At 21.9% G+C, this 20,851-nt stretch overlaps 1 protein-coding gene across 1 annotated transcript in view; it reads right to left on the bottom strand.

The window, feature by feature from the left end:
• The window catches only part of LOC122508386 (tRNA dimethylallyltransferase), a 204,266-nt gene that overhangs the window by 56,758 nt on the left and 126,657 nt on the right, over nucleotides 1-20,851 (bottom strand). The gene's annotated exons all lie outside the window — the stretch shown is intronic.

Consider the following 20,851-nt stretch of genomic DNA (forward strand, 5'->3'; position numbering starts at 1 on the left):
TTAAATAAATTTTTATTAGAAAATTCTACTGGAGTTCAATTATTTAAATACAGAAATCAATAATTTATTGAATAATTCAATGTTCATTAAAATTGAATTCTCATAAAGAATTTTATCTATAAATTTTTAAATAACTGAATTCTTTTGAGGATTTTTAATAAAATTTTTAATAATTACATTTTTTGAGAAATTCTATTAAAATTTTTTTAAAAAATAATTTAAATACTCGAATGAGTTGCATTATTTGCAAAAATAATTAAATCGCTGTTAAAATGTTATTATTTATGAAAAGAATTGAATTATTGTATGAAGAAATTTATAAAAAATTTCTAAATAAAATTTTATTAAAATAGTAGATATTGGAAATCATTTAATTGTAGAAAATTTTTGAAAATTGTTAAAATATTGCCAATTTATTAAAACTAATTGAAATTCTCCGAAAAGTTTTATTATTTGTGAAAATAATTGAATTTCTAAGAAGAATTTTTTTATTTTTGAACATAATTAAATTTCTTCAATAGTTTGTAATGCAAAAAAATAATTTATTGAATAATTGAATGTTTCTTAAAATTCAAATCTCATAAATAATTTTTATCAACAAATTTTTAAATAATTGAATCCTTCGATGAATTTTAATAAAATTTTTAATATTAATTACATTTTTCGTGGAACTTCATTAAAATTGTATATTAAAAATAATTGAAATTCTACAATGAGTTTTATTATTTATGAAAATAATTGAATTCTTAAAAAGCATTTTTTAATTTGCGAAAATAATTGAATCCCTGTAAAAATTTTATTATTTATTGAATAATTTGAATTATTGCGAATAAATTTATAGAAAATTTTGTAAATAATTGAATACCTGTGAAATTTTTATTATTTTATGAATGTAATTAAATGTTTGCCAAAAATTTGATTAAAATTTTTGAATATAATTGAATTTCGGAGAAGAATTTTTTAATTTGTAAAAATAATTGAAATTTTGACGAGAATTTAAAAAAATTTTTGAACATAATAATTGAATTTCTGCGGACCTTTTTTTTTTTAAAAAAAAATGGACTTTTACGGACTTGAAGCAAATTTACGGGATTTGCGGACCTAGTTCGAGCCCTGCATTTTAATATATAATTAATTTATTATTAATATTTGAATATAGTTTTAATACAATTATAATTATATTTTAATATAATCCTGACAATTTATATAATCATTAATTATTATATATTTACAATTATTACTAATAACTTTACTTCATTTTATTTCTTTAAACAAATTTCTTAATTAAACGTTGTCCGTACATATAATTTTGACATTTTCTTTTCAAAGTGCCTATTTATATAATAGTTTACCTCTAAAATAAAATTTCTAAAGTTAGAAAAAGAAGAGAATAAACAAAAAAATGTTAATTTATCAGATAAAACTCCTATAGTACATATAATTCTAGGCATTTTTTTAAAAGAATAAATAAAAGAAGAAGCATTTAACCCTGGGATAAAAATTTATATGTTGTTTGTTTAAGCGTCGCCTGATAAAAATTAAGGAACACACTGAATAATTAAGTGGGTATAAATATAAGAACCAATAGTTTTAATAGAAAAAAGTTAGAAATTAAAAAAATATTCTGTAACGAAATATTAATTTTTTTTTTGAAGAAAATGTCTTTCTTTAAATCACTACTGTTTATAGCGATTTCTTCCTGTAAGTATATAAATTTTTAGAACATATTTTTCTGTAAATATTTTATTTTCATAAATATATTTTAATTAACATTAAATTAATAAATATTCATATTTTAATATTTAATATTTTATATGAAATATTAATTAATTGAGTACTAAAAATTTTTTCTGACAGTTTTCATCTTGTGGATAAACGCACAACTAGTGAAATACAAAAATTTGTCAAATGATGATTTTGCAGAATTGTGTGCAAAAAATAATGTAAACCTTACTGCAAAGAACGACTATTTAGAATTTGCAAAATTAATTTTTGCTTATCTTAAAGCCGATGAAAATCCTGATAAAATGGAAAATTGTGTGAATAGTACTCTACGAGACAAACTTCAGGATAATATGAATAATATAGTAAAAAAATGCATTCAAGGAAGTATTGAATTAGATGAAAGTGACATTCAACAACTTATTGATGAAAGCGAGAGAAAATTTTGCGGTCTCCATCGACTTGGTATAATGTGAAAAAATTATTTTTTTGAATATTTTATAAAGTATTCTAATTCTATGAAACATAAGACGAATTTTTTTTATTTAAATATTTATTTCTGAATTTGTAAAAAAAATTTGTAACTTTAATATATTTTTCTGAATTTGTAAAAAAATATTCTATTCAAGTATTTATTTTTGAATTTATAAAAAAAAATTTTTATTCAAATATTTATTTCTGAATTTTTGTAAAAAAAACTTGTTAGTTAAATAATTATTTTTGAATTTGTATAAAAATATTCTATCAATATAGTTAAAATTTTTTCCTTTACTTCATTTTCAAAGTGAAAATGAATCAATTGAAAAATTTCTATTTTAGCTTGCTATGATCGATATCTTGAAGATACTGGTTGTCTTAATTACACAATTAATTTACCTTGCCAAGCAGAAATTTTCAAAATGAAGCTGGAGAACTTTAAAGAATTTACTAATTTAGGATTGTCATTCACTGAAGAAGGACTCACGTAAGAGCTTAATATAAAAAAATTATAATTATTATTGTTAAATCGATCCTTTTTTTATTTAATATTTTTTTTAATTAATTAAAATATTTGTTAAATATATTATATTTCTTTTAATATTTGTTAAATGTTGTAATTTTTTGAATACTTGTTAAATATTTAAATTTTTTAACACAAGTTAAATGTTTTAATTTTTGAACACTTGTTAAATATTTTAAATTTTTAAATACTTTTGTTAAATATTTTAATTTTTAAACTCTTGTTAAATATTTTAGTTTTTTAATTACTGTTTAATAATTGTACATTATGCGTTTGTATCTTCATTGCAGAAATTACGTAAAATTTTTGGATTGCACATCAGACAATGTCAAACAAAATTGTGCAAAAGAACAAAATGAAAAACGTGAGCAGATACAAAGAGACTTCATAGATACTTTCATTGTTATTCATAAGTGATTGACTATAAATCGAAATATTTCAAAATTAATAAAAAAAAATTGTTTTTCGCTTTTTCATTATATAAAAAAAAAAAATGTCTATTAAACCTTAATAATTAAATTAAAATAAAAAATAAATAATAAAATACCAAAATCAGTAATTAATTCCAAATTAAAAAATTGTCAAAATGCAGAAAAACATGTTTAAAAAATTTCAATAAAATTCTTTTAAAAAAATCAATATTGTTTGATTTTGCAATTATTTTTTTTATGAAAATTTAATTATCTTATCGAAAAGCAACTAAAATAATGAAAAAACTAAATTTTTCAGAATTTGAAATAAAATTTTACAAAACTTCTACTTAAAAAAAATTTAATTAGAATTTTTTTTAAATTAACTAATTAAAAACAAGTCTAATTAAAACTTTTTCGTAATTAAATATATTTTAGACGTAATCTAGACTCTGTACTAATTTTTTTCTTCAATTAAATTCTTAAATAAAAATTTTCTTAAAACTTCAAGTAATCTTTAAATAATAATGAAATTAAATTTTTTTTAGAAAGTCTAATAATTTTCAAAATTGTTAAATAAAATTAAATAAAAATTACACTTTTTGTAAAATAAGTATTTAATTATTAATTAAAATTTCTAAAATCAATTTAATTAAAGAATTTTAAAATTTTGGTTCTAAGCCTTTTGAAATTTAAAAAAAAAAAAAAAAATTTTTCGAAAATTGCAACTGTTTTTAAGTAAATTTCTTTCAAGTTAATTAAAATTTAAAAAAAAAGTTATTCTAGAATTTTGATATTTTTCCAAGAATTTTAATAAAATTCCCTAACATTTTCCTAATTTTCCTGAATTGTCGCAAACAATATTGAATTCATAAAAAAGTCATCGAAAAAAAATTTAACACAACTACAGTAAGGAAAATATTTATTTGATTCAAATAATCGATTACTTGACTATTATCAATTCAATATTGAATTGAATCGAATAATTTTTATTTGAGTCAATTAAATGGTACAATTTATATTTGCTTCAAATACTTAAATTATTGGTTAAAATACCATTTATTTGAATTAACTAAAATTTATTTGGTTCAAGTAAATATTTAATTGATAATAGTCAATTTATTTGAATTAAATAAAATTTAGTTGATTCAAGTAAATATTTAATTGATAATAGTCAATTTATTTAACTTAAATAAAATTTATTTTGTTCAAGTAAATATTTATTTGGTTGAAGTAAATACTTATTTGGCTCAAGTAAACATTTAATTGATAATATTCAATTTTTTTGACTTAAATAAAATTTATTTGGTTCAAGTAAATATTTAATTGATAATAGTCAATTTATTTGACTTAAATAAAATTTTTTTGACTTAAATAAAATTTATTTGGTTCAAGTAAATATTTAATTGATAATAGTCAATTTATTTAACTTAAATAAAATTTATTTTGTTCAAGTAAATATTTATTTGGTTGAAGTAAATACTTATTTGGCTCAAGTAAACATTTAATTGATAATATTCAATTTTTTTGACTTAAATAAAATTTATTTGGTTCAAGTAAATATTTAATTGATAATAGTCAATTTATTTGACTTAAATAAAATTTATTTGATTCAAGTAAATATTTATTTGATGATACTGTCAATTTATTTGTCCTTTCTTAAAAAAGACATGGAGTGGAAAGGTCGAATGTATCGAAAAGGGCAATGAGAATGTAAAATCTTAATAGAAGGGTGTTTTTAAAATTGTTTGTACATGTGAAGGTGGCGCTGCAGTCGTATGTTATTTAAAAAGAGCGCGAATATATAAATATTATTTTTGTTAAGAGAAAGTACTCATAATAAATCTTATTTTGCATTGTCAAAAAAAAACGTCAACATTTCAAATATAAATAAGCAAATTATTAACTGAAAAAATTTGAATATTATTATTAATGAAATAATGGACTTGGACAATGAACATATAAAAACTAGCACCGTAGACGGCCGCTTGCGGCCGTCGGAGGAGCTAGTCTTAAATAAAATTTATTTGGTTCAAGTAAATATTTATTTGATTCAAGTAAATATTTAATTGATAATAGTCAATTTATTTGACTTAAATAAAATTTATTTGGTTCAAGTAAATATTTATTTGATTCAAGTAAGTATTTAATTGATAATAGTCAAATAATCAGTTATTTGAATAAAATAAATTTTCTTTCTGTGTTAATTAACGAAATAAAAAAAATTAGAGAATAAAACAGCGTGAAATCGAATTTAAATTTAAATAAGAATTTTATCAAAGCAAATAACCGAAATAAAGGCCCAAAAATTTAAATTCGACCTGATCTTCTCAGCGGAGGCTTGTGTGGTGTAAATTTCCAAGAAGGGCGCAAAACATCGCGAGAATAATCTCTTGGGCCGAAAAAGTTTCGCGCCTGTATATTATAAAGTTTCTTCACTCTCTCACTCTCTCTCTCTCTCTCCTCCCATACAAAGTTTTACACACTATGTATAAATACACACATATATATACACGCATACACGTGTATATAATCTCATATCTCTGTTTAAACACTTGTTCCTTTTCTCGCTCTTTTACTGGAGTCGCGTTACCGGAAATGCCGTGCGTGCCAGTGACTAAAACCACGCTGAGTAAGTTCGCACGCAAAATATTACGAATGAAGGGAAACAAGGATGGAAAAAAAGAAGAAGAAGAAGAAGAAGAAGGAAATAAATAAATAAAATAAAGAAAGAAATCATAAACGGAAAAACATGACTTCAAAAAATTTATTTTTGAAGGGTGCGCCTCATTTTATTCTTGGTAGGGGCATTTATAGACCGAGCGTAACATCGCAAACTGAATTTAAAAAGAAGGAGTGAGAGAGAAGGAGAGAAGAAGGGAAATTACGTGTTCGTTGCTTGCAGAACGTTACCGGATTACGATTGATTTAAGAACAGGAAGTCACGAGTAAAAAATTGTTTGACAAAAAAATAAATAACGTCTGAGAATACGAAGGGAGACTTTTAATTCATTTTTAACATCCGAATAATATCAATTTATATCAAAAAATTATACACTCACATATTTCGACAAATTAACGTTTCTTTTCGAAAAAAAAATAATTAGAGCAACAAACTAAAAAAATTATTTTTTGTACATGTTTCAGGTCTCGGACTGAATTTTAAAATTAAAAATAGAATAAAAAGTTTTATTTTATTTATTTTTATTCATTTTTCTCTTTTTTGTGTTTAAATTCATTTTCGTTTTGTCTTTAAATAAAAAAAAAGACTTTTTATTTTAACAAAAAATATAAATGTGCAAACTAAAAGCAAAATTTAAATTTAGATATTCTCACTATCTTTTTTTATTTATAAAAATTGAGGGATAAAAAAATTTTCGAGGGAGAAAATGGTGGTTCAATTTCTCCACTTGAGAACGCCAAGGTCACCACCAGGTGGCGAGAGAAATTCCAAGAAGGAACTGCACTGCCATCTAGCGGTGACCTTGGCGTTCTCAGGTGGAGAACAGCGTCTCCATATATTGAATCTCAAGATGTTCGTCAATATTCATAATTGTACAATTATTTATAATCAAATTTAGAGTTTGACCATTAATTTTACGACTTTTAATTTTTAATTTACTTTTCCTTTCGATATTTTTATCCCCTTGAATTTTTTTTAGACTCTTGGAATTAATTTCTTCACATTTCTTCACTATAAAATTGATATTTAAAATCCCGTCTCAAGAAATAATTTAGTGGTTTTTCTCATCGAAATGAGTGTCACTAAAAATTTATTAATAAAAATAGTAGCCAAATAATTTATTTGTACGAAAAAAAATTCGCTTCAAATCCAGAGTTGAAAATAATATAAAAAAAAAGATAAAAAATTTGTATAAATATTTACAGATTAGCATTAAATTTTACATTACAATTCGAATAAATTCCAATTGTATATGAAAATTTATGAAAATATATGAAGATTTAGTCAAAATTCGTAATAATAAAGAAAAATTCCAAACAGGTAAATTTTTCAAAATAAAAAAAAATTATTCAATTCAAACATAATTTAAATAACAAATTTTTCTCCACTGTTATAAATTTATCGAACAGCAAAGATATAAAAGTTACGTAATATAAAGAGTTTAAATTTTCGATATATATATATATATATATGTGTGTGTGCAATAATTGTTTTGTCTTTAATTATAATGAATAAAGCCTTATCATTTCCTGAATGATTATGCGCTCTCTTATATATTAATCTCAATATAATGTACACCTGTTTAATTTTCTTCACCACTAACGCATTCATAATATTTTAATTAGTTCAACAACTCTTTAAATTGTATGAAGGAGTTTACACCGTAAGCCTTAAATATAAGCCTCTGCGCGCATAAACGGATATACCTCCAGGAGCATATATTTGCGCCTGCGCGAACACGTGGTCAAGGCAAACTCTTTCACACCTAACACAGCTGCAGGCAAACACTTTGCGCAGACGCAAGTATATCCTCATGGAGGCATATCCGTTTATGCTCACGGAGGCTTATATTTAAGGCTTACGGTGTAAACTCCTTCTATATATGTTGTATTTTTTTTCATTTTAAATTTGTATCTTTATGTTCTTTATGTTTATTGAAGTTCTTCATTATTTTTGCAAAATCAAATAAAAAAAATTCCTTTTTTTTACATTAATATAACTGAAACGTATATATAAAATATTAATATCAAATCAATTTTTATCGTCTCTCCTTCTAGGAATATGCTTACAAACTAGCAAGATGATTTATATTTTATGATCTTTTGATTTAATATCCAATCATCAAATCATCATTAAATCACTATTTTATATTAGTTTTTATACTTGGGATCCTTAGTATCTTTTTACTATACTTTTTATTTTTATTCTTAGTTAGTAATATTGTTATAATACAAAGTGTGTTTAATCGAAAAATTAAATAGATGATGATATTTAATATTATTCATATAATAAATCTTTTTGTTTTTTAATAAAAAAAATAGTAATAACGAAAATAGTAATAAAAAAATATGTAATAATAATAATAATAATGATAATAATAATAATAATAATAATAAAATGTTTAAAAGTAAAAAATATGCAGATGAAAAAAAAATTGTTTAAGAAAAGTGTAGATTCAGGAAGGAAGTTATGTTTATATTTATTGTATAGTGCTACATAAGGTTCGAAACAATCCATAGATTTCCGGCATCAGAATAATATAAATATATAAATGGCGACCACAAGTTTCCGGAGTGGTTGACTCGAAAAGAATTTTCCAAGAATAACCACACATTCGATATAGATCCGAATGATCTAATTGTAACGAAATAATATATTTAGAGAAAAAATACTTTCTCATACACCACATGTATTGAATATCACACACAAAAAAAAATGTATCTGATTCTAAAAACCGATTTACTGAATTTAAAAATTAAAAATAGTAGGATAAAAAGTTTTATTTTATTTATTTAGTTTATTTTTATTCATTTTGCTCTTTTTTGTGTTTATAAATTCTTTTTCGTTTTGTCTTTAAATAAAAAAAAAGACTTTTTATTTTAACAAAAAATATAAATGTGCGAACTAAAAGCAAAATTTAAATTTAGATATTCTCACTATCTTTTTTTATTTATAAAAATTGAGGGATAAAAAAATTTTCGAGGGAGAAAATGGTGGTTCAATTTCTCCACTTGAGAACGCCAAGGTCACCACCAAGTGGCGAGAGAAATTCCAAGAAGGAACTGCACTGCCATCTTGCGGTGACCTTGGCGTTCTCAGGTGGAGAACAGCGTCTCCATATTGAATCTCAAGATTTGTCAATATTCGTAATTCTGCAATTTATAATGAAATTTAGAGATGTTAGCATTCCTTTTCTATATTTTTACCCTCTTCTATTTTTTTTATTTTTTTTGCATTAATTTCCCAACTTGAAAATTGACATTTAAAATCTCGTCTTAAATAACAGTTGTTATTTTCACCATATTAAGCGTCTTTTTTTTAAGTGTCATTAATAACTTACTAATAAAAATAGAAACTAATCAGTTGTTTACCTTTAAAAAAAATTTATTAACCGAAAAAAATAACAAAAAAAATACAAATAAGTCTCCCACAGAAAAACGAAACAATACGATTTCGAATTACACACGAAAATTATACCTCCTTTAATATATATTATAAAACTTTTGATTACACATAATAGTATTCCGAGATTAAAAATTAATCGTGACTTGAAAGGAAAATCTATCGAGTGTGACGAAAGAGTAAAAAGCAAAAAAAAAAAAAAAAAGAAATGAAAAAAATAAAAGAAAGAGAAAAGAAAAAGAAACGAATGAAAACAAATGCGAATTAATAAAGAAGATGATAACCGAGTCCGGAAAGAAAGGGAGGAGCTTTGTGGTCAGAAACGGGACAGGAAGTGACGACATCGACTTGCCACCATGGTCACACATTGATATTGTGTACTGGCTTGGCAGCTGTCTACCAAGTGGCACTTGAATCGTAAAGGCAACTTCTCATGCTTTCTCTGCAATTCGCGATGCTTATAGAGTTCCCCTCTCTTACTCTTTTTCTCTCTCTCTCTCTCTCTTTTACCCCCCCCCCACTCCATCTATTCTAATGTAAGTAGTATATCGACAAGAAACTGAAATGCAAGACTAGGGGACGCAACCAACAGATGCGAAACACATTTCAATGGACAAGCAGACATCCTCCGAGACGAAGAGAATGACCCTGTGTATACATATATATACACATTCACGTGCAAATCCAATGACCTGCTTTTCTTAAGATAATTCACCTCTTTAAACAATCCAAGGGTTGTTAAAGGATACAATTGACGATTTTCCTTTCTCTCCCCTTCAGACACACACAAAAAAAAAATTCGACAATTATTGTTTGATTTTAATAATTCAAATCTCTGATTACGAATAATTAAGTCACATACAATTTGGTAAACAGAGCGGGACAATTGAATTTATAATGAGTATACAAAACACTGTTCCTTACTGTATTCACTATTATTATTATCATTATTCATATTATTCCCGTTATTCTTGTTATTACTAATGCTCACTATTATTTCTGTTTTTTCTTTTAACCCCTATTATTCCTATTTACCATATTTGTTGTTATTTCTATTTACCTTATTTGTTGTTATTCCCATTTACCCTATTATTCCTGTTATTCCTATTTACCCTATTTTTTGTTATTTCTATTTACCCTATTATTCTTGTTATTCCTATTTACCCTATTATTTTTGTTATTCCCATTTGCCCTATTATTCCTGTTATTCCTATTTACCCTATTTTTTGTTATTTCTATTAACCCTATTATTCTTGTCATTCCTATTCACCCTATTTGTTGTTATTTCTATTTACCTTATTCGTTGTTATTTCTATTTACCCTATTATTCGTGTTATTCCTATTTACCCTATTATTCTTGTTATTCCTATTTACCCTATTATTTTTGTTATTCCCATTTACCCTATTATTCCTGTTTTAAAAAAACTTTACTTCAAAATTCAATTATTTCTAAAAATTCACGCTACATTGCTTTTAATATTCAATTATTATCTAAAATTTTAACTGAAATTCATTTTTATGAAATGAAAATAAATTTTTATTAGAAAATTCTACTGGAATTCAATTATTTAAATACAGAAATAAATAATTTATTGAATAATTCCTTGTTTATTAAAATTGAATTCTCATAAAGAATTTTATCTAAAAATTTTTAAATAATTAAATTCTTTTGACGAATTTTAATAAAAAATTTTAAGAATAATTACATTTTTCGAGAAATTCTATTAAAATATTGTATTAAAAATAATTGAAATTCTGCGATGAGTTTCATTATTTCAGAAAATAATTGAATCGCTGTAAAAATGTTATTATTCATGAAAAGAATTGAATTATTGTATGAAGAAATTTATAAAAAATTTCTAAATAATTGAATTCCTGTGAAATTTTTATTATTTATGAAAATAATTATTAAATTTATTTTAAATAATTGAATTCTTTTAGAAAATTTTATTAAAATAGTAGATATTGAAAATCATTGAATTGTAGAAAATTTTTGAAAATAGTTCAAATTTTGCCAAATTATTAAAAATAATTGAAATTCAGCGAAAGGTTTTAATATTTGTGAGAATAATTGAATTTCAAAGAAGAATTTTATTATTTTTGAACATAATTAAATTTTTGCAATAATTTGTAATGCAAAAAAATAATTTATTGAATAATTGAATGTTTCTTAAAATTCAAATCTCATAAATAATCAACAAATTTTTAAATAATTGAATCCTTCGACGAATTTTAATAAAATTTTTAAGATTAATTACATTTTTCAAGGAATTTGATTAAAATTGTATATATATATATATTAAAAATAATTGAAATTCTACAATGAATTTTATCATTTATGAAAATAATTGAATTCCTAAAAAGCATTTTTTAATTTACGAAAATAATTGAATCCCTGTAAAAATTTTATTATTTATGCAAATAATTGAATTATTGCGAATAAATTTATAAAAAATTTGTAAATAATTGAATTCCTGTGAAATTTTTATTATTTTATGAAAATAATTAAATGTTTGACAGGAGTTTTATTAAAATTTTTTGAATATAATTGAATTTCGGAGAAGAATTTTATTATTTCTAAAAATAATTGAAATTTTGACGAGAATTTTTAAAAAATTTTCGGGCATAATTGAATTTCTGCGAAGAATTTTTATTAATTTTAAAAATTATTGAATTTCCGGAATAATTTGTAATTTCTCTAAAATTCTCCAAATTATATCGTACTATTTATGAACTTTTCGTCCTTTTCTCAATCAATTACAAAATCAATTATACAAAATTTTTTTCAAGAAATACAATATTATTTTCGAAAAATTACATTAATCAAACATTTTTAAAAACTAATTATTAAAATCATTTTGTAATAATTTTTTAAGATTCAAAATTTACTTTTTGGATTTATTAAAATTTTTGAGAAATCATGCTCCTGTTTATAATTAAAACTATCAATAATTCGCGCGCTAAAGCACGCGGCTAACTTCTTACTATCTTTTTTAAATAAAATTAGCAATTTTAAAAATAATAGAATTTAAAAATTTTCTAATTTGAATTTTTGTTGAAAACACTAAAAAATTCAATTTTGGAGAAATTAGAAATAATTGCAGAAATTCAATTATTTTTAAAAAAAATAAAATTCTTTTTATAAAATTTAACTATATGTTCAAAATTTTGAAAAAAAATTCTCGTAAAAATTTCAATTATCTTTATAAATAACAAAATTCACTAAAGTTCAATTATTTTTATAAATGTCAAAAGAATTCTTGTCCTAATTTCAATTATTTTCAAAAAATTTTCTAATTTCAAAGATTTTCAATATATCTTCTAATTTAATAAAATTTTCCAAAAAAGAATTCAATTATTTACAAAATTTTTTAATAAAATTGTATGCAAACATTTAATTATTTTAATAAATAATAAATATTTCACAGGAATTCCATTATTTTCATATAAATAATACATTTTTTTAAAGGAATACAATTATTATTTTCATAAAAAATAATTTATTTATTTTCCTACTGTAAAAAGAATTTTGTTAGGAAAAATGATCCTAAAGTTCTGAACGTTCAAATGAACGAAATTTATTTATTTCTTCTTTAATTTAAATATTTATTACAATAATTTTTTGTTGATATGAAGAAAATTGAATTATAAAGTTTCTAAATGTAAAATTTAAGTTTTTAATTTTTATTGCGAACAGTAATTTAAAAAAATATTTCTAATAAAAAGTGTTTCGTTCATTTGAACGTTCAAAATTTGTGGATCATTAGGGAAAGTAATTTTAATGTCAGTAAATTGACAAGGAAATTGATAAATTCAAACTTGTGACCACCCTGAGTAATATAAAGGGAGCGCGAATTTCACTCACACGGGTTTACAACAAAAACTAAAAAAATTCCATGAGATTTCCATGATTCCACGAATCAAAATAAAATCCCATGACAATTCCATGATTTCCAGGTTTTTCCGTGACTTGTAAAAACCCTGATTAAATTTTTGTAGCAACCGCATAGTTTTTTTTTTTAAATTCAGATTTAGAGAATAATCACTGAAGTTTGAGTGAGCAATGGACATTTAAAAAAAATAATAATAGAAATAAATAATCAAATTGTTCGTTGAGAGAGAGAAGGTAATTCGCATTACTTAGAAAATCGAGTTGAAATATATAGTATATGTTTAAGTAGGAAACTATTATCCCCAAGGATTATTGCCACTTAAACATAGGTTAGTATACATTCTTCAATGTTAGAATTAGAGTAAAATATTTAACAGTAACACGCTGTTGGAACTTTAAAAACCACACGAGAGACTTCTTTTTTTTTTTCAAAGTGCAGTGATACATTATTTCTTACATATATACATACTTGTATATTATGTATACCATGTATACTTATTCCAATATTGGAATATTGGAAAAGTAGTATACATTAAAGAAAATAATCTTTATAAAACACCTTCAATTTCATTTCAACAACCCTCTATTAGTCCAAGACAAGACACATTCCACTGCATTTTACTGGGTATTATATACACACTAACTGAATTATACAATAAATAATAATAATTTCTAATCGACATGTGTGATTTTCAGTAACATGAAAGTTGCGTTTATGTAACTTATACATTTTTCTTTCGATTCGAGAAGGAAAACATCAAAATAATAAGACATATTATTAAGATGAAAGTTGGGTAAATAAATAAAATTCTAGTTCTTATTTATTTATTTGAGGAAAATTAATACTTTCAGTGGAGTGTTCAAATATCCGTGACTAAAAAGGGATTATATTTATTTTTCTATTTTTGTAATAGTAATTTTATTATTACTCTCTAAATCTGAATTAGGCATTCTTGATCGGATATTTTTAATTATTTCTTTGACAATTATAAATAACTTGTAATAGGATATAATTATGTATATTTACTTACGAAATAAACTCGACAGGAAACATATGCTATTGTTTAACTAACCTGAAACAAAAAGAAGAGAAAATACACTCATATTAGAATTATTATTAAAAAAAAAAATGAAAACAAATAATAATAATTTCTATTGAATAATTCTAAATATTTTCTATTAATCAACATTAAATAATAATTTATCAAACTACTTATAACAAATAGTAATAAATTTATAACATATAATTAGCAATAAGTTGGGCAACAAATATTTAATAATATTAATAAATTTATAACATATAATTAGCAATAAGTTGGGCAACAAATAGTTAATAATATTAATTAATAACATAGAATTAGTAATGAATTGATAACAAATAGTTGGTAATAAATTTACAACAAATAATTAGCAGTAAATTAGTAAAAAATAATTAATAATTAATTAATAACAAATAGTGATAAATTAATAACAAATAATTAGCAATAAATCAGTAACTAATAATTAGCAATAAATTAGTGACAAATAATTAGAAATAACAGACTTCGCCCTCGATAATTAATTTTAAAAAAGTTGTAAAAAGTATAGCTTTCAAACTAAAAAAAGTTCTATTATATTTACTTCTTTCTTATCCGGTTAATAAATTGAATTCCTGCAACGAATTTTATTATTTATCAAAGAATTTAAATATTTATAAAAATAATTTGATTCTTGCAAAAAATTTTATTTAAATTTTTCAATAACTGATTTCTTTCGACTAGTTTTATGCAAATTCTAATTTAAATAGTTGAATTCTTGAGAAATTTTTATTATTCATATGAAAAGAATTGAATTCTTGCGAAGATTTTTACAAAATTTTTTTTAAATAATTCAATTCTGTTTGGAAACTTTATGAAAATAGAAGATATTGAAAATCATTGATTTGCGAAAAGTTTTTAAAAATAATTCAATTTCACAAAGAATATTCTTTTAAAATTTTTGGGAAATAATTGAATGTCTGTGTGGCATTTTATTAAATTTTTTTTGAAAATAATTGAATTCCTAAAAAGCATGTTACTATTTATGGAAATTTATTGAATTCTTGCGAACGATTTTATTGGAATTTTTTTAAATAATTGAATTTCCAAGAAAAAATTTATTACTTTTAAAAATAATTGAAATCTTTTGATGAATATTGTTATTTATGAAAATAATTGAATTTTGCAAAAAAAATGTTATTAAAATGCCTCAAAATAATTGAATTTTCAGGAATAACTTCGTTATTTATCGAGATAATTGAATTCTTTCGAACGATTTTATTAGAATTTTTTAAAATAAGTAAATTTCCAAGAAAAAATTTATAACTTTTAAAAATAATTGAAATCTTCTGATGAATATTGTTATTTATGAAAATAATTGAATTTTAAAAAAAATGTTATTAAAATGCCTCCAAATAATTGAATTTTCAGGAATAACTTCGTTATTTTATTAAAATTAAAAAAAAAAAAAATTGTATTTAAAATAATTGATTTCTTTCAAACAATTTTATTAAAATATTTAAAAATAATTTAAATCCTGTGAAAAATTTTTATATTTTTTTTAAAAAATTGAATTCTTCCAAAGAATTTAAAACAACATTTTTTTTTAAATAATTGATTTTTTCAAGGAATTGAAATTCAATTTTTTAAAATAATTACATTTTTTTAGCAATTCTTGTAAAATTGTATTAAAAATAATTGAAATCCTGCAAGAAATTTTATTATTTATGAAAATAATTGAATACTTGCAAAGAATTTTATTAAAATTTTCAAAAATAATTGAATATCTGAGAAGAATTTTATTATTTATAAAAATAATTGAATTATTGCGAAAAATTTCAATTTAAATATTTAAAAAGAATTGAATTTCGGTGAAAAATTTTTGTTATTTTTGAAAATAATTGAATTTTTCGTAAGAATTTTATTAACATTGTTTTAAAAAATTATTTTTTGTTGAAATGTAATAAATATTATGAAAATTTTATTTTAAATAATTGAATTCTTGCGAAAAACTTTATTTGTGAAAATAATTGAATTTTTCGATTAATTAATTAAAAAATAATTGAAATTTTTCGATGAGTTTTATTATTTTTTGAAAATAATTGAAATTCTTCGATGAGTTTTTATTATTTTTGAAAATAATTGAATTCTTGCTTAGAATTTTATCAAAAATTGTTTTAAAAAATTGAATTTTAATGAAAAATGTCATTATTAGTGAACGTTATTGAATTATTGTGTCTAATTGTATAAAAATTTGGTTAAATAATTGATTTTTTAGAAATTTTTTTGAAAATGCTTTTCTAAATTAATTGAATTTCTGTGGAAATTTTATTATTTATTAAAATAATTGAATTTTATCAATTTTTTGCTTCCTCGTGAGGAAGCTTTGTAGTCGTTTAATTTACAAAATTTTTAAAAATCCTTTTAACAAATTTTCTTCTATATGGGACTATGTTATATAAGACCCTGAACAATTGTCCAGATGTATGTATGTGTGTGTATGTGTGTGTGTGTGTGTGTGTGGATCCCGATTTTTGTGAACACGATAACTCGAAGAGGTTTTAACGAATTTGGCTAAAATTTACCAGGTATATTTATCATAAAAATATCTCGAAATGGATTGATAAACTTTAAAAAATTCTCAAAAAAAAATTTTTTTTTGACTTTTTTCTAAAAAATTTTTTTTTTCTAAAAAATTTTTTTAAGTTGTTTATTGAAGTTAATATATAATAAAATCTTATTCTTTGCATCAAGACGAATCGATTGGTATATAACAAGTATAAATTGTATGAGAATTTATAGAGTTAATCACAATTAAAGCTGAAAAAATCGCATTTTTATCAAAAAAATGAGTTCTTTCCGCAAAATTATGTTGCTGTGTAAGAAAATCTTACTCATTTATTTCTAAAATCTTATTCATTACACCAAGACGGATCGATTGGTATATATAAAGTATATGTTTTACTTAAATTTATAGAATTAAAACCAATTATAGACAAAAAATTTGCACTTTTAATAAAAATTCATTTTTTCTTAAAAATCATGTTGCTGTACAATAGAATGTTATTATTTATTAAAAAATAAATCAAAAATCTTATTCTTTGCATCAAGACGAATCGATTGATGTATATAAAGTATATATTCTATTGAAAATTATAGAATTAATTACAATTAAAGTTGAAAAATTCACTTTTTAACTAAAATTTTTTTTGTTTATTTAGATTCATATTACTGTATAAGAAAATTTTATTCTTTCTATTAAGACGAATGAACTTTATTTTATAAATGTTAAATTGTATTAAAAATGATTTAAAAATGAAATATATTTATCGTTAATGCTTCCTTCACGAGGAAGCAAATTTTTTTTGCTGATCGTAAAGAGGAAGCAAAATGTTCATGTAATGAACATCTGGATTTACAACTTGTTTTTTAAATAATTGAATTGTTTTGCGAAATTTTATGAAAGTACTAGATATTGAAAATAGAATTTCGAATATTTTTTGAAAATAGTTGAATCATTTTAAAGAATTTGATTATAATTTTTGAGAACTGTTTTTTGATTTTCGGTATTGGCGAATTTAAAGTAATGGAAATTTTCAAAAATAACAGTTAAATAGTAGCTTTTAGTGGCTGAAATCTAAAAAAAGTACCTAAATAGTAACATAACGTAAAAAAAGTAGTAAATGGTAGGTTTTAGTATAGATGAGTGCGAAGCCTGCAATAAACTATTAAGTATTAACAAATAATTAGCAATCAATTATTAACTAATTAGCAGTAAACTACCAACAAATAATTAGCAATAAACAATTATTCCCGCAACAATAAACTTCCATAAAGTTAATAAAAAGAAGAAGAAAAAGAAAAAAACATGAGAATGTTTACATTTTATGAATTGAATTCTCGTGTAGGATTGCAATAATAAAATCATATAGTGCACGTGTAGAATTAAATGCTATCGAAAGCAAACCCTTAATGTCTGATTATGAGCGTAATCAACTTCAACTTTCCGCTTGGCGTTGGTCTCTGACACATGTATATATATAAACGCAGTGTGTGCATAATAATGTTTATATGTATATACACACACATACCTCTATATAAAGTGCAACATTGGCACGTGTGACTATATGTAAAATGTGTGTGCATATCGTACGTGCATCGTATTACGCGTTTATATAGACTCGTAGTATCAGGATTCGTCTGCACTAGAACGATATTTTTATGAATGACTCCGACCCCCACGCTTTCATGTGCGCGGGAACGTATAATATAATCTTTTATGAACTGAATGCACGAGTGCACTATATAAAGTACTTACACGCTCAATGTTTTTTTTCCTTTCTTTCTTTCTTTCATTATTAAAACTCAACTCTGCAAATTGAAAGCACTTCATTTTCTTCGCGCATACAATAAATCAAAAAACAATCTCACATATATATATACGTATATAATAAATATCATTTTCATTAAAGTGAATGCAAAATATTCGTCCTGCACTATAAGTGAGAGTGTTGAAATATTTTTATTTGTACTGGAATTGAAATAAATATTTTTATTTTATTTATCTTAATGTTTTTAAATATTCAGCAGGGTTGTCACAAAAATTTTGTTTTTCCCTGATTTTCAGACAAAATTTTCATTTTATTCCCTGACCCTAAAGAATATTCTGATTTACTCTAAAAATTATTAGATACTTAAAAAAAATGTTAGGTATTATTAATTAATTAATTAAAAACAATTCCACGTGAAACGATTCTACGGAAATTCCGTTTGGAATTCCGAAAAGAATTCCGTAAAGCATTTCCTTACGGAATTTCTGCATATATTCCGCATTGTATATTTTTGTAGAGTTTTCGATAACTTTTAAAAAATTGTTGATAAAAAAAGATCAAAAAATATAATAGTAAGGAAATAATATTAAAAAGTATTAAAAAAAACTGTTACCAACTTCAATTGGAGTTGGTAACAGTTTTTTTTATACTTTTTTTTTACTCCAATTGGAGTTGGTAACAGTTTTTTTTTTATACTTTTTAATATTATTTCCTTACTATTGTATTTTTTTAATGTTAAATTTTTTTTTTTTTATTAATTTTACACGAAAAAAATCCTTAGCTGATAAAAATCTGTTAAACTGCTACTAACACCAATTGCAGTTGGTAACAGTTTTTTTTTATACTTTTTAATATTTCCTTATTATATTTTTTAATTTTTTTAAAAATAATTTTACAAAAAAAAAATTTTTAACTGATAAAAACTGTTAAACTGTTACCAACTCCAATTGGAGTTGATAACAGTTAACCAGTTTCAAAATTCGATTATTTTTAAAAATTCATGCTATAATGGCTTTTAAAGTTCAATTATTATCTAAAATTCTAACTGCAATTCATTTTCAAATCAATTTTTATTAGAAAATTCCACGAGAATTCTCATAAAGAATTTATTTATCGAAAAATGTTTAAATTAATTAAATTCTTTCGACGAATTTTAATAAAATTTTTAAGAATAATTATATTTTTCGATTAACTCGATTAGAATTGTACTAAAAATAATTGAAATTCTGCGATACGTTTTATTATTTATGAAAATAATTGAATTTCTAATAAGAATTTTATTAATTATTAAAATAATTGAATCCCTGTGAAAAATTTTATTATTTATAAAAATAATTTATTGAATTAAAAATAATTGAATTCTTGCAAAAAATATGATTATTTTAGAAAATAATTAAAAAATTTGGAAAATAATTAGATTTTTTTCCCATTCTTTAATTAATTGTATTGCAAATAATTTAATTCCTGCGAAGAATTCTATTATTAATGCAAATATTTTAATTCATGACAAATATTTCATTAAAATTTTGAAAAGTAAGTAAATTCTTTTTTTTTTAAATAATTGAATTCTTTTTGAAAATTTTAATTAAAAATAGTAGATATTGAAAATCATTGAATTGAGAAAAGTTTTTGAAAAAAATTGAAATTTTACCAAGAATTTTATTAAAATTTTTAAAAATAATTTAATTTCGGAGAAGAATCAAAATTTCTCATCAAAATTTCAATTATCTTTATTAATAATAAAGATAATTGAAATTTTTATGAGACTTTTTTTTAAATTTTTGAACATAATTGAATTTCTACGAAGAATTTTATTACTTTTGAAAATAATTGAATTTTTGCAAAAACATTTATAAAAAAAAAAATCTGTAAATTATTGAACAACTGTGAAATTTTTATTATTTATGAAAATAATTAAAAATTAAATGTTTGCGTAGAATTTTATTAAATTTTTTTTTTAAATAATTAAATTCTTTTAAAAAATTAAAATAGTATTAAAATAGTATTAAAATAGTAGATATTGAAAATCATTGAATTCGAGAAAATAATTGAGATTTTGCCAAGAATTTTATTAAAATTTTTAAAAATAATTTAATTTCGGAGAAGAATCAAAATTTCTCATCAAAATTTCAATTATCTTTATTAATAATAAAGATAATTGAAATTTTGATGAGACTTTTTTTTTAAATTTTTGAACATAATTGAATTTCTACGAAGAATTTTATTACTTTTGAAAATAATTGAATTTTTGCAAAAACATTTATAAAAAAAAAAATCTGTAAATTATTGAACAACTGTGAAATTTTTATTATTTATGAAAATAATTAAAAACTAAATGTTTGCGTAGAATTTTATTAAATTTTTTTTTTAAATAATTAAATTCTTTTAAAAAATT

The sequence above is a fragment of the Leptopilina heterotoma genome, unplaced genomic scaffold, assembly GCF_015476425.1.
Source record: "Leptopilina heterotoma isolate Lh14 unplaced genomic scaffold, ASM1547642v1 Lhet_54, whole genome shotgun sequence".
Lineage (NCBI taxonomy): Eukaryota > Metazoa > Arthropoda > Insecta > Hymenoptera > Figitidae > Leptopilina > Leptopilina heterotoma.